General features: G+C 26.4%; 2 protein-coding genes across 11 annotated transcripts in view; one reads left to right on the top strand and one right to left on the bottom strand.

Moving 5' to 3' along the window:
• The window catches only part of LOC140666204 (myosin-IIIb), a 29,173-nt gene extending 19,560 nt beyond the window's left edge, over positions 1 to 9,613 (bottom strand). For 2 of the 5 annotated variants that reach the window (XM_072893124.1, XM_072893129.1), the window contains exons 1-9: positions 9,464 to 9,613; positions 8,102 to 8,201; positions 7,925 to 8,023; positions 7,684 to 7,850; positions 7,228 to 7,468; positions 7,090 to 7,152; positions 5,733 to 5,917; positions 5,501 to 5,661; positions 1,066 to 1,504 (exon numbers count right to left, since the gene is read on the bottom strand). The gene's annotated coding sequence lies outside the window, so the exon portion shown is untranslated. Of the gene's footprint in view, positions 1 to 1,065; positions 1,508 to 5,500; positions 5,662 to 5,732; positions 5,918 to 7,089; positions 7,153 to 7,227; positions 7,469 to 7,683; positions 7,851 to 7,924; positions 8,024 to 8,101; positions 8,202 to 9,463 lie in introns of all 5 variants that reach the window. The other 3 variants (XM_072893127.1, XM_072893125.1, XM_072893128.1) reach the window with 3 other exon arrangements.
• Positions 1 to 14,449, top strand: part of LOC140666217 (uncharacterized) — a 191,181-nt gene that overhangs the window by 82,260 nt on the left and 94,472 nt on the right. The gene's annotated exons all lie outside the window — the stretch shown is intronic.

Genomic DNA, 14,449 nt, shown 5'->3' on the forward strand with positions numbered 1-14,449 from the left:
TATGCTTGAGGATTTAGATATGATAATTTACTGTAATTTTGCTCATTAATCTTGTCTTTTCGTGCGCAATATTTATATATTTTAATACTAGAGACATTTATACAGTATTTAAGAAACATTTGCCAATTGCAAATCATCACTTTATCACTTTAGAAAATTTAGATGTAGATATACCTTCAATTATAAGTTTCGAAGTTTCTATTAAAAAAAAAAAAAATAAGTTATATTGAAGCGAATATATCTATAACAAGTGATATATACACTTGTACATTTATATACACACATATATATACAGGGTGTTCGGTAATTGGTGAAAAACCTGCTAATGGCAGATTCTTGAAGAGATTATTTAAAGACGATTTTTCCACGGCGAAAATGTCGGGGCATCAATAATTTTCGAGTTATAGCCGATTGAAAAAAAGGCTCTTTTCGCAAACTAAACTTTTTGAAGTTAAAAAATTACCAAAACTACATTCTTCAATTAATTTCAGATAGAGTTTACTGTAATAGAATTTTAATTTAAGACTTAATTACAAAGATATATAATGAAAAAAATAAAAATTAGAAACTTGCAAAAAATGATGACGTCTCTCGATATTAAAAATCTGCCATTAACAGGTTTTTCATCAATTACCGGACACCCTGTATATACGTTTTTCTCTACATGTTTAAATAGCTGTATTTATATATACAATAATTATAAACATTGCAAGTTAGCAAGTATTGTTTTAGTATTCACTCCATATAATTTTCATTATTATTAATTTTACATAAAAATTATGGCCATCATCATCATCATCATCACTTTTACAAAATTATTTTATTGTACGGGAATATACATCCTTGAATAATTGCAGACGTTATTTGTATAGTTCATATATATATATATATATGTTACGCTATATTCTTAATAAAAATTATTATTTAAATATTATTTAAAGTCTATTCTATTTTATTATTTCTTATCTATTATTATAATTTTCTACAAATCTCTCTGAGCAACGATTGTGTGTGGAAATCTAAAAAAACAGCATGATTTTCTGAATCACATTGAACATTACTCACGTGTTCTGCTGACAAAATCCGTAAATAGAAAAATAGAGGCTGTTTTGGTCAGTCACGATGAGAGCACGAATTATACACGCAAAGAATTGTGGTGACAGTCGATCGAATTATAAGTCCACTGACGTAAGCACAGAGGAACGGTCGGTCGCATTATAGAACGTCGAGATCACCGCGTGTGTTCACTATGTTACTTGGCGACCAGCTGACTATAAAATGTTCCGTGAAACAGTATCAACCGTAGCACGAGCGCGCGGCGTCTTCAACGTTACGTCGGCCGTGTTCGAAGCAAACCGCGTTGGTACCCCCTCTCCATTTCGTTCTATCGTAGGTCTTCGTCCGCGCCGCACTTCTTCTCTCTTCCGGAACACGTATGATCCTTCCCCTCCCCGCTCCTTCTCTCCTCGTACTCCATAATCGGACACTGTCCGATCGAATTAATCTGCTAAAAAAAACGTTCCTGCAATTAGCTCTTACTCGAATGTATTTTTAATTTTAATTTTAATTATTTTTATTTAAACACAATTATTTTTAATAACTTTTTCCTAAGCAATTTTTTGTTCAAATTAATTTATCTATATTCTTATTGCTTAAAGTTATATAAGATTCTCTCTTTCCTTCTTCTAAACTGTTTGAGTTTTAATAATTCTTTATAGAATTTTTAACTACATACGTTGTTAATAATTTCCTCTCTTCGCAATTGAGATATTTCAATAAACTTGATTTATTCTGATATTGTTTATTATAATTATAATTATAAAATTATAAAATTAATTATTCGTTTTTTTATGTCATCAATTTACTCAATAGCAAATATAATTGTTGACGTTTTTATTTTCCTGCGTTTTCGGATTAATTAATAGAGAATTTGAATTTTTTTGAATACAATTTTCATACGCATATATTCAAATTTTATAGTATTATCAATTTAAAATTTTTAATTTTCATAATTTCAACTTATATATAAATTATTATTTTTAAACATATATATTTTTTTATACAGAGGAGAAATTTAAAATATGTGTGACTACTTGTTGAAAATTATTCATTTCTACTTATAAATTTGTTAAAAAACTCTACAGTTTTTTATGTACAGTCTTGCTGATTAGTTACATCTTCGTTCATTTATTCGTTTGACGGTTGTAATATTAAAAATGGAATGATCGAAAGTTTTTCTGATTAAAATTAATATTCTCATCATGCCTGTTTGCCGTTAAACAACCGAAAGTGCGAAAAATTGCCATATATCTTTGGAGAAGATTACGAATAATCGTATATTGCCCATTAATCACTGAGGAAAGTGTTGTTCGATCGATTAGACATCGTTATAATGCGATCGAAAAGAGTCTCAGTGTTCGTTCTCATTTTGATTTGTGGTTGGCTCATTATCTTGTCTTCCAATACACGTGTTTCACAGGTGCTCGTCCCGATCGCGTCGATTGATCTTCAAATTAGCTTTCACTTATTCTATCATTCTTACATTACGATCTTGCTTATCGATCGACGTCGGAAATCATAACAATGACTGTGAAACAGCTTGAGAAATAGATTTAATGGGAAATTCATTTCCTACTATCAAATCCTTTTTTTTGCTTTTTCTTCTCACGCTTTAATTATATTTTTCCTCTTTATCTTTGTTATTATTCGCTGTAATTTTGAAAAATTACATTTAATTGCGTTGCAAACGCATGTAACGGCCATTTATTATGTAATATATCTATCATCATTGTAGTCTTCGTAAATAATGAAAAGGCTTTAGAATGATGACATAGTGACGTTTGAAGTGTTTCATTACCGCAATCTTTTGCTACTTTCTATGACTACTTGTGTGGGAATAAAAATTCTTCATTTACAGAGAAAAGTATAGTTATGTTACAACTAAATGTGTAAGAGTACTCTGTGCATTTAAAAAAGAAATTTTATCTGTTTATAAGTTCCAATACAATATTTGTCATTTCATTTATTGGGTATTAATTATGACATTGAGAGCAAATTGATGAAATGAATTAAAAAGCGTATTTTCCTTTTGTTTCTTTGTTTTTTTTTTTTTTTTTTTTGCATAATCTAAAATGATAAATGTATGTTCCAAGAATCTTGTCACCGTAACTGATGAATGATAATGCCTCTGGAATTTTATGTCACATCTGACGAATTGTAATCGTTTATTCATCTCTCATTGTGTTTCAATTAACTACAGCTCGCTCGCATTTTTTTTTTTTTTTTTTTTTTTTTTTGAAACATATATACAAAATTAATAACTTTAAATGAAGATTAATTGAATTTTGTCGTGGAAGAATTTGACAATTTCAATCGAGTCGATCTTTAAATTCAGCAAAGTTTTTACAATAGTCCCTGTGCTAAAATACCTAATTCGCAACTCGTACAATATATCTTAAACGAATAGGTGAAACAAAAGCAGAAAGAAATTTTACAAAATATGAATGCAAATATCGAAGAATCGCTGTTGATGAGAGAAGATACCTTTCAGATATATCGAAAATATAGCGATGTGGTCACCGCAAATATGTAAGCCATCATTCATTTATTCGAGTGTTTCTCTCGCTGGCATTTTTTTAAAGGTCGCGCGAAATATGGCGGATATACGTTCATGGGAGCGTAGAAGCGCGGCCGATAAAAACGAGATAACGTTCCTCTCCAACTCGACGTCACAGTCGGATAAATCGGAACTCAACGATGCGTGATAAGTACTCGCTATGCTACTTTACTACTCCTCTCGTTGACATGCCAGGCTCGACGAACGTGTCTGTACGCAGACAACGAGCAATACAGATACACAGGCTGAGTTGTAGAAAGTGACTACCTATTAATAACTCAATGGGAGACTTAAACGGTATCGATACGTGTCTACATGGGCAAGATCGACTCTTCGAGAACGTTTGCAAAATAATAAACATTTGGATCTTCATAAATGGATATTCAATTGGAATTCATCTTAAATCAGAAAAGAATTCTATCTTGAACCAGTTACTAACACTAACTTATTATCGTGTCAGATGTAATTAGGTGAAATTTAATTACACGTTTACGGAGTTTGTTAACAACATTGTCTCTTTATATGCATTCAATGAATTCAAAGTGGTTTCGGATATTCACATACAGACATGAGTAAAAATATTTGTCTGAATAAATAGCCAACTTAAGAGATTAAACTAAGCAATTGAATTAATATTAAAATTGTAATTAAACTAAATATCCTATATTACAAGTACCATAATTACAAGAAAAAATTAATTACGTTATAATCACACACACGCACACACACACACATATATATATATATATATATATACACTCAGATAATTAACAATATCTTAAATCCTTATTTTGTCTTTGCTAATCCAGTGAAAGATAAAGATTGCATACTTGCGTCATGCGAAACAATTTGCACGGTATTTTTGAACGTATTCGTCAATTAATGAGAAAAAAAGAACAGATTTATATATTGTATTATGGCTGGAAATGATTATTTACAATAATTTCAATAATTTTGTGTAATCTTGTTCTTATTAAAATTCTATTTTTTGAAATCTTATTTTATTAATTTCAACAAACCTGCAACTCAAAAATTACGCCGTTTACTCAAAATACTGGCACCTGTAAACTTGTTTTAAAAAATTATTCAAGGCATTACTTTCTGAAATTATTCACAGGTGTTTAAAGAGACAACAACATTTGTTTGTATACTTCCTCTTTCTCATGCAACAATATACATGCTTATAATTTCGAGAAAAAAAAGTAAAGAAATAAAGTGCAGAACATTATCACAGTAACATAAATAGAATAACGATATTCTGAGAGGTTTTCTAGTGTAATAATATCTTTTAATGTAAACTATCTTAAGAATATTTTTTACATAATTACATTAATGTAAAATGTAAATGATAATTTTTTGTTTTTAGAATCTTATTATTTTTCTACAATAATTAATGTACCGAATGTAATTTTGGCGTACTCTGTCTATTACTTGCTAAATTACTAGTGGCAAATTAAAATTATCGTAATAATATAATTAAAAATTTCCTAATAAAATGAAAGCAAGAGAATAAATTTTTAATATATTTTATGTATATAAATGTAAACGTATACAATAATATTTTGACGAGGCACTTTTAAACTGAAAATTGAGTTGTACACTTTTGCATAATAACATTTTAAATACTATGAAATAAAAATTTATTATTAATACTTATATATTTTTTAGATCATTTCAATACAATAATTAATACAACATAATAATATTCATTGCAGTAACTTTTTTATTATATTATAACATTATATATGTATACATATCTTTAACTAATTATTATTAATTATTTGTAGTTTTATTTATCTTAACCACATCGCTGTAATTAAATTTAAGCGCAAATGTAAATAATATATTACGATTTTCATCATTAATCGATATGTTAAAACTTACGCTCACGGATTGGTTGACGAAGGTTCATCAATACGATACAGTGTGTTTGCCGGACAAAAGTATCCTAAGTATTCTGTATCACTTTGAGGTACATAAAGAGGAAATTGTTGGGCTGCAGTATGATGGTTTAAAGGGTGAATTGATTGACAAGCGTTCAATTTCTGGAAAATGCAAAAGTTTATGTATGAAACAGAATGATGTAATAATTAAATATGAAATACATTGATGTTACTATTGGTGCTTCTGAAGGAAATGAGAGAATGTCTGTGGTGCTGCCAATAAATGTGCTAATTATTGTTTCAGGCATAGACACATTACAATAACTTCCATGATACATTTGCTGTATATCTGCACTATCATATAGACGGAGTTGGTGGCTCCAGTTTGCATTGGTCACACTGTACACGCCACCCAACGCTATAAAAACAAATATCTATATTGTATTTATTTTAAATGTTAAGCCTATCTTAATATGTGATCATGAGGCTAAATACGAGCAATAAAAAATGTTTTTTCTATTTATAGAATTTTTTCTCTATTTACCTTATCTTCTTAAGAATTTTAAATTATAGTTTATATTGATGATCATAATTTGTAAAACATTCTTTATTTGCTCACTCATCGTGAACATAGTCACTCAATGATTGTTTATTTTTGACATATTTGACTTTAACAATTTACAACATGACTTTACATTATCGACCTACATGATGGTCGAGGGAAAATCTAAAATTTACTAACGTTCAATATTTATTGCTAAAGACTAAGAATAATAATGAACTCGTTGCTACGTTAATTTAATTAATACATCAAATGTTTAACAACAAAAACCAAATGTTAAAGACAAAAACCAAAATGCGAATATCAGTATTCAACCACACAAATTTTATATTTTTCATCAACTCTTTAATTATGACATAATTAAAGAATTAAATGTCGAAACGTTTTGTAAATTCCGTTTTTTATCTATACATTTTCATTCGATTAAATATAGTATTTAGCTGTCAATACAAGACAACAATTCTTTGTTTTCTATATTTGGCTATATTCACACATTATTTTTGAGTATTAAAGAGCTTATATAATACATTTATTTATTTTATTAATTATTTTTTTATCAACAAGAATCGCCATATAAAAAATTGTAATATTATCTGGTACGTAGAAACATTTAAGAAAAACCGCAATAACATTTAATTTTGTCAAAATTTTAAATCTTTAATGAAAATAATACTAGTGATAATACTAGTGAATAATAAGCAAATTAAAGTATAATATTTTCCAGAAGTCTAATAACTACTTTTAACGTTATAAAGCGAGCTGAATAAAATCAACTGTTGTCTTATATTTATTGTTGTGTAAATATTTCTTTTAAGTTTATAATTGCATTTATTTAAAATTAGTATAAAATTGAATGAATTTTGTTAGATTTGTACTGCGTGTATTGTTTTAATGATTGAAAGCGCAACGAAGTATTTCGAAAAAAAATACATATTTTTCATTTTCTATTGTTCTATAGTATATTTAAATTTCTTTAAAGGAGATGAAGATTTTTCATTTTAAGTAAATACATATTCTGTATTTCTTACCGACAAGTTTGTTCTCAACACCATATCTGTTTTGGAGTACATCCTGCATCGAGTTTATAAATCCTGTGAAACATTACGAAAATATTAAATGTATGTTATTTGACTTTAAAATGATGTTTAATTAAAATAACATGCTACCTGAAGGATCATGACAATATTGTGAATTCGAACGGTGTCTTTTAACACACACTTGCAGAACAGATTTCATTAAACCAAGGCAAAGATAAAAAATTCCCAGCGTGTTGCATATGTGCTCATGTTCCTCAATCCATAGTTCTTCCACTATACAACGTTGTGTGTTCATATATGTAATACGACTTTTATTACGGATATCTTTTATTTCTTGATTGGTTATTGACAGAAATACGTTAGTAATCTGCTGTAGAGCAACAGAAAGTAAAGTAAAAATTAATAAAATATCTAATTAATAAAAGACAAATAAAAAAATACAAAGTAATAAAATGATAAAAGCAAAATTAGGGTGATTATAATTAACAAATTAAATTTATATAATTAAAGAAAAATAATAAAATGTACATTTTAATGGCATATACATATATATTATACTTTGTATGAATCGATAATGATATATACTTCGTTTAATTCTCCAATTGAATTTTTAAAACAACTAACACCGAAAATGAATGAATTTCTATGATAACAACTAAGTAATTTTAAAATCTTCATAATGTTATATTCTTTCTTTATTGTATGGTATGACATATCACCGAGGTCTATTAATGCCGGTTCGCCACATAATCCTGCAAATAAGGACGCTGTCAGCACAATAATAAAATATATATGCTAAATTAAAAGCGCTAAGTAGATCTTTTACCTGGTGCAGCAAGGTTGAATGGTTTCTGAGTTAGATCAGGACATTCGACCCATTGAACTTCAACAATCTCAAAATGTTTTTTCAATTCTTCTTGTAAATCTGTTATTATTTATTTACGTTAAGCATTTTTTGGGCATGACATACTAGAATAAAATTTCGCGTATATTTTTTTTTTACCTTTTGCGAGTTTGTTCTTTGCAGGGTTATGAAGGCTCATCTGTCTAATTGGCACTTGGTTTGTAATATTATCATTTGCACTCGGTTCCATAATGTATAACTTGTATAAATCACATAGATTATAAGCAGCAGCAAATCGAAAAAAGAACAAAATATTTTATATTATAATTTTGTAATATGATACTGCACAATACATTACAAAGCAGAAGAAACTACACGATATTGTTATTATTATAATAAAACATTATTGTTATAGCAATATTATTATTAGCAATTATTGTTATTATACCATAACAGTAATAATAATAACGTAATTTAATATGTAAGAATCTTAAATTCTAGTGAATTCATTAGAAGTAACGAATCTAAAAATTAGGCTTCTTTGATATGGAGCAATAATTAGAAATTTATTTTCAAATTTATGTTTTATAATGAACGATCGATTTTATTATCATATTTTTATCATGTTACTATTATACATATAGTTCTATTTTATCTCAAAAATAATTTGCGCATTTGTAAAATATAAATTACGATTTGAAAAGGCGAAGAAGCTTTGACAATAATTTTTACATAGTTAGTTATGTTTCGTAAGCAACAAGCCACTTTTTTGCATTATTTTTATTACTTTTTTATTGTTTATTTTTTTTACTAAAACGTGTGTGTTTGCTCATTATATACATATAATTCAAAATATAATATAGATATTGCGAATAAATAACAGTGAAAAAATATGACCTTTTAATGTTTACAAAGAAGAAACTTAGAAAATGGAGTGATTAAATGTGATAAAGTGAGTGATAAAAGCCAATAAACGCGGTTGGTAGTGCGTCGATTTTGCAGAAAATAATTTTTCTGAAAAGAAGAGAATTTTATAAATTTTTTATAAACCTCTCTTTACCCCTCTAATGAGACGTAGAGGTGACAAATATTAGGGAAAAGAGGTGTTTATAAAATTTTTTAAAAAGAGAATTGTTATGTATATCTTGGTAAATACACCAAGAAAAATGTGTATTCTATGAACTTTTTAATTTCACAGAAAAATTATTTTCTGCGAAGTCGACGCAATACCATCCGCGTTTAGTGGCTCTTAACCGCTCAGTTTTTAAGTTTTTTATTTATAAATAAAAGTGTTATAATTCTGATCGTCAGGAATATGAGAACATCTTTTGATAAAGATAGGATGTATTTGGTATTAATTTTTAGTATTTCATAAAAGTATGTTATTATTTTTAGTACCTTATAAATAATATATCACTTTATTAAAAGAATGGTATATAATTTGTGTAAACCAATAATATACTATTCATCGATGTGTGTTATGGAATTTACAATTACTTACTGTATGTAATCTATACTTACAGATGTATCTCGAATAGAACGTGCCTGTATAATACCTCTGCTTACAATTAAACTCTGATAAGCACAATCGAAAATATGTTTCTTATTTGATCGCACAAACGTAAATGACACGAAACGTTTTCAGAACGAAATTTTCTTAAGACGAAAAGATACAAATATAGGCGCCCTTATCACAATAACAAGTAAATATTATTATGTGAGATTCTAAGAATACTTTTGTCAGTACTCTCAGAAGAATAATTAAATTTTAATAAAATTTAATAAACATGTACCTGTTTCATGTAGTAAGGTAAACAATTTTGAATTTGTTAATTTTAATAAACTTGAAAGTAATTTAACTTTATATAATGTAATATTTACATATAAGGTGTTGCCTCAGAACAATTTATACATTTGATTTATCAAGTTTCTTTTAGTTTTGTAAATTCTCTTTAAAATTTTATTGCAATGACATAAAGTAGAGAATATTATCACAGTAACATAAATAAAGTAACGATATTCTAAGATGTTTTCTGGTGTAATAATATCTTTTAATGTAAACTATATTAAAAATGTTTTTAACATAATTACATTAATGTAAGTGATAATTTTTTGTTTTTAGAATCTTATTATTTTTCTATAATAATAATTAAACACAAGGTAATTTTGACGCATTTTGTCTATTATTTGGTAAATTATAAGTGACAAATTATCGTAAGAATATAATTAAAAATTTCCTAATGTAATGGAAGCGAGAGAATAAATTTTTATATATTTTATATATATAAATGTAAACGTATACAATAATTTTGACGATGCACTTTTAAATTGAAAATTGAGTTATACAATTTTGCATAATAACATTTTAGGCATTGTGTAATTATAATTTATAATTAATAATCATATATTTTTCAGATTAGTGCAATACAATAATTAATACAACACAATAATATTCATTGCAGCAACTTGTTTATTATAACATTATATATGTATACATATTTTTCTAGCTAATCATTATTAATTATTTGTAGTTTTATTTATTTTAACCACATTGTTGTAATTAAATTTAAGCGCAAATGTAAATAATATATTACGATTTTCATCATTAATCGATATATTAAGACTTGCGTTCACGGATTGGTTGACGAAGGTTCATCAATACGATACAGTGTGTTTGTTGGATAAAAGTATCCTAAGTATTCTGTATCACTTTGAGGTGCATAACGATGAAATTCTTGGGCTTCACTATGATGGTCTAAAGAGTGAATAGATCGACAAGCGTTCAATATCTGGAAAATACAAAAGTTGACGTATAAAACAGAATGACGTATTAATTGTAAATATTAAATCCATTGATGTTACTATTGGAAGTTCTGAAGAAGACGAGAGAAATTCTGTGGTGCTGCTAAATGTGCTAATTATTGTTTGACTTTTATTGTTAGGCACAGACACAATACAATTTTTTCTATATGTCTTAAATTGTACCTCCCAAATATTGGGATGGATTTTGTGGCTCCAGTTTAGAGCCTATCTTAATATGTGAATATGAGGCTAAATATGAACAACAAAAAATGTTTTTTCCTCTTATAAGATTTTTTCTTTATTTATGTCTTCTTCCTAAAAATTTTAAATTATAGTTTACATTGATGACCACAATTTGTAAAAACATTCTTTCTTTGTCCACTCTACGTGAACATGTCGCAAATTTGCTACAGTCACTTAATGTTTGTATATTTATGACATATTTGACTAACATTTTACAACATGATTTCACATTATCGACCTACATGATGGTCGAGAGAAAATCTAAAATTTACTAACGTTCAATATTTATTGGTAAAGACTAGGGATAATAATGAACTCTACATCAAATGTTCAACAACAAAGCGTAAGACGAAAATCAAAATGCCAATATTAGTATTTGACCGTACGAATTTTATGCTTCTCATCACCTCTTTAATTATGACATAATTAAAGAATTCAATCCCGAAACGTCCTGTAAATTCCGTTTTTTATCTATACATTTTAATTCGATTGAATATAGTATTTAGCTGTTAATACAAAACAACAATTTTTTGTTTTTCGTATTTGATCATATTCACACATTATTTTTGAGTATTAAAGAGTTTATATAATAAATTTACTTATTTTAATTATTTTTTCATGAACAAGGATCGCCATATAAAAAATTGTAATATTGTCTAGTATGTATAAACATTTAAGAAAAACCGCGATAATATATAATTTTGTCAAAATTTTAAATCTTTAATGAAAATAATACTAATAGTAATAATAAGCAAATTTAAGTATAATATTTTCCAGAAGTCTAATAATTACTCTTAATGTTATAAAGTGCGATGAATAAAATGAACTGTTGTCTTATATTTATTGTTGTGTAAATATTGATTTTAAGTTATAATTGCATTTATTTAAAATTAGTATAAAATTGAATGAATTTTGTTAGATTTGAACTGCGTGTATTGTTTTAATGATCGAAAGTACAGCAAAGTATTTCGCAAAAAATACATATTTTTCATTTTTAATTGTTCTGTATTATATTCAAATCCCTTTAAAAAGATGAATATATTTCAATTTTTTAAGTTATACAAATACAAATACAAAAAAACAGTTAATAGATATTGTACTGTATTTCTTATCGACATAATATCCAATAGCTTTAAATGTTTTTTGAAGTTCATCTTACATCGACGTTATAAATCCTGTGAAACATTACCAAAATACTAAATGTATGTTATTTGACTTTAAAATGATGTTAAATTAAAATAACATGCTATCTGAAGAAGAAGAAGAAGAATAAATTGAATTGAAACGGTGTGTTTTAGCACGCACTTGTTGAACAGTTACCGCAGTTAAGTCTTTGCAAAGAAAAAAAGTTCCCTTGCATTGGTACTCATATTCAGTCGATATTTCTCCTACTTTACATCTTGGTGTGTTCATATATGTAATACGACTTTTATTATAGATTTTTCTTATTTGGTTGGATTGTAACAAAATTTCGTTCATAACAAGCTGTACGGCATTAGAAAATAAAGTAAAAATTAATAAAATAACTAATTAATGGAAGACAAATTAAAAAATACAAAGTAATAAAATGATAAATAATATAAATAATAAAAGCAAAATTAAGATGACTATAATTAATAAATTAAATTTATATAATTAAAGGAGAATAGTAAAATGTACATTTTAATGGCATATACATATTATGCTTTGTATGAATCGACACAATGATATATACTTCGTTTAATTTGTTAGTTGAAGTTTGAAGAACACTATTACCGAAAATGAAAGAATTATTATAATCACGATTAAATAATTTTAAAATTTCTTGAATATCATATTTTTTGTCCATTCTCGGATGTGATTTCAAGTATGACAAATCACTGAGGTCTATAAATGCCATTTCGCCACATAATCTTGCAAATATTGACGCTATCAGCACAGTAATAAATTATATATACTAAATCAAAAGCTCTAAGCAAACCTTTTGCCTGGTGCAGCAAGATTGAATGGGTTCTGAGATAGATTAGGACAAAAGTCTCATTTTACTTGAGCAGTCTCAAAATGTTTCAATCCATTTTCTAAAACTGTTATTATTTATTTGTGTTAAATATTTTTTTATCATGATTGTATTCCAGGATAAAGTTTCAAGTATATATACTTGTTATAGATTTACCATTACCGAGTTTGTCCTTTTCAGAGTTATGAAGGCTCATCTGTTTAACTGATATTTTGGAGAATTATCATTTGCTGTCGGTTCCATAATGCACAACTTGTATAAATCACATAGTTATAAAACAGCAATTAGAAAAGAATATATTAAGAAGCAGAGGAAACTATACACGAAATTATTATAACGAATTAAAATAGCACTAATAAAAATCGCATTAATAGTGTAACATATATATATATATATATATATATATATATATATATATATATATATATATATATATATATGTATATATAAATATATGAATATATAAATATATGATATCTTAAATTATAGTGAGTCATTAGAAATAACGAATGTAGAAAACATAGGTACTCTTCTTTAATATGGAGTAATATTTCCAAATTGATTTTCAAGTTTTTAATGTATTCATGTTTTATAATATCCGTAAATATGTCGATAGTATTTTTATATTTTTATTATCTTCTTATGATTTATACTATTTTGTAGTTCTATTTTATTTAGATAATAATATTATGCGCATTTTAAAAATATAAATTACGATTTAAAAAAATGAAAAAGTTTTGACGGAAATTTCTGTATAGTTCCTTAATGTTTATGTTTCATAAACAACAAGGCACTTTTTTACATTATTTTTAATTATTTTTAATATTTATCTTTTTTACAAGAGGGTGTGTGTTTGCTTATTATATACATATAATCCAAAATATTATATAAATATTTCATGTAAATAATAGTTCCAGTTCTGATTGTGAGGAATATGAAAATATCTTTTGATAACGATAGAATGTATTTGATATTAATTTTTAGTATTTTATAAAAATATATTATATTTATTAAAATAAATATCAATATTTATTAAAAGAATAGAGTATATAATACGTCAAAACTACATAATATACTATATACCGATATGTATTATGTAATCTACACTTATTGTACAGATGTATCGCGAAACAAACGTGCCTGTATAATGATAGTTTACTTAAACTCTGACAATCACAACCGAAAATATGTTTCTTTTCTGATCATATGTAAATGACACATAACGTTCTGACAAAAACGAGATTTTTTTATGACATAACGAGAAGATATGAAAATAAACGCGGTCGTCACGCAACAATAATAAATCAATATTATTTTATGAAATGTTTGATTGTAATGAAGCTTGAATTCTCTTACTAAAATTTTAATAAAATTTATTAAAATACACATTTTTCAATTTTATTGTAAAAAAAAGGATTTAAAAATTTATCAGTATTTACCATCACAAATAAAAATAACAATATATG

The sequence above is a fragment of the Anoplolepis gracilipes genome, chromosome 5 (genome assembly GCF_047496725.1).
Source record: "Anoplolepis gracilipes chromosome 5, ASM4749672v1, whole genome shotgun sequence".
In the NCBI taxonomy this organism is placed as follows: Eukaryota; Metazoa; Arthropoda; class Insecta; order Hymenoptera; family Formicidae; genus Anoplolepis; species Anoplolepis gracilipes.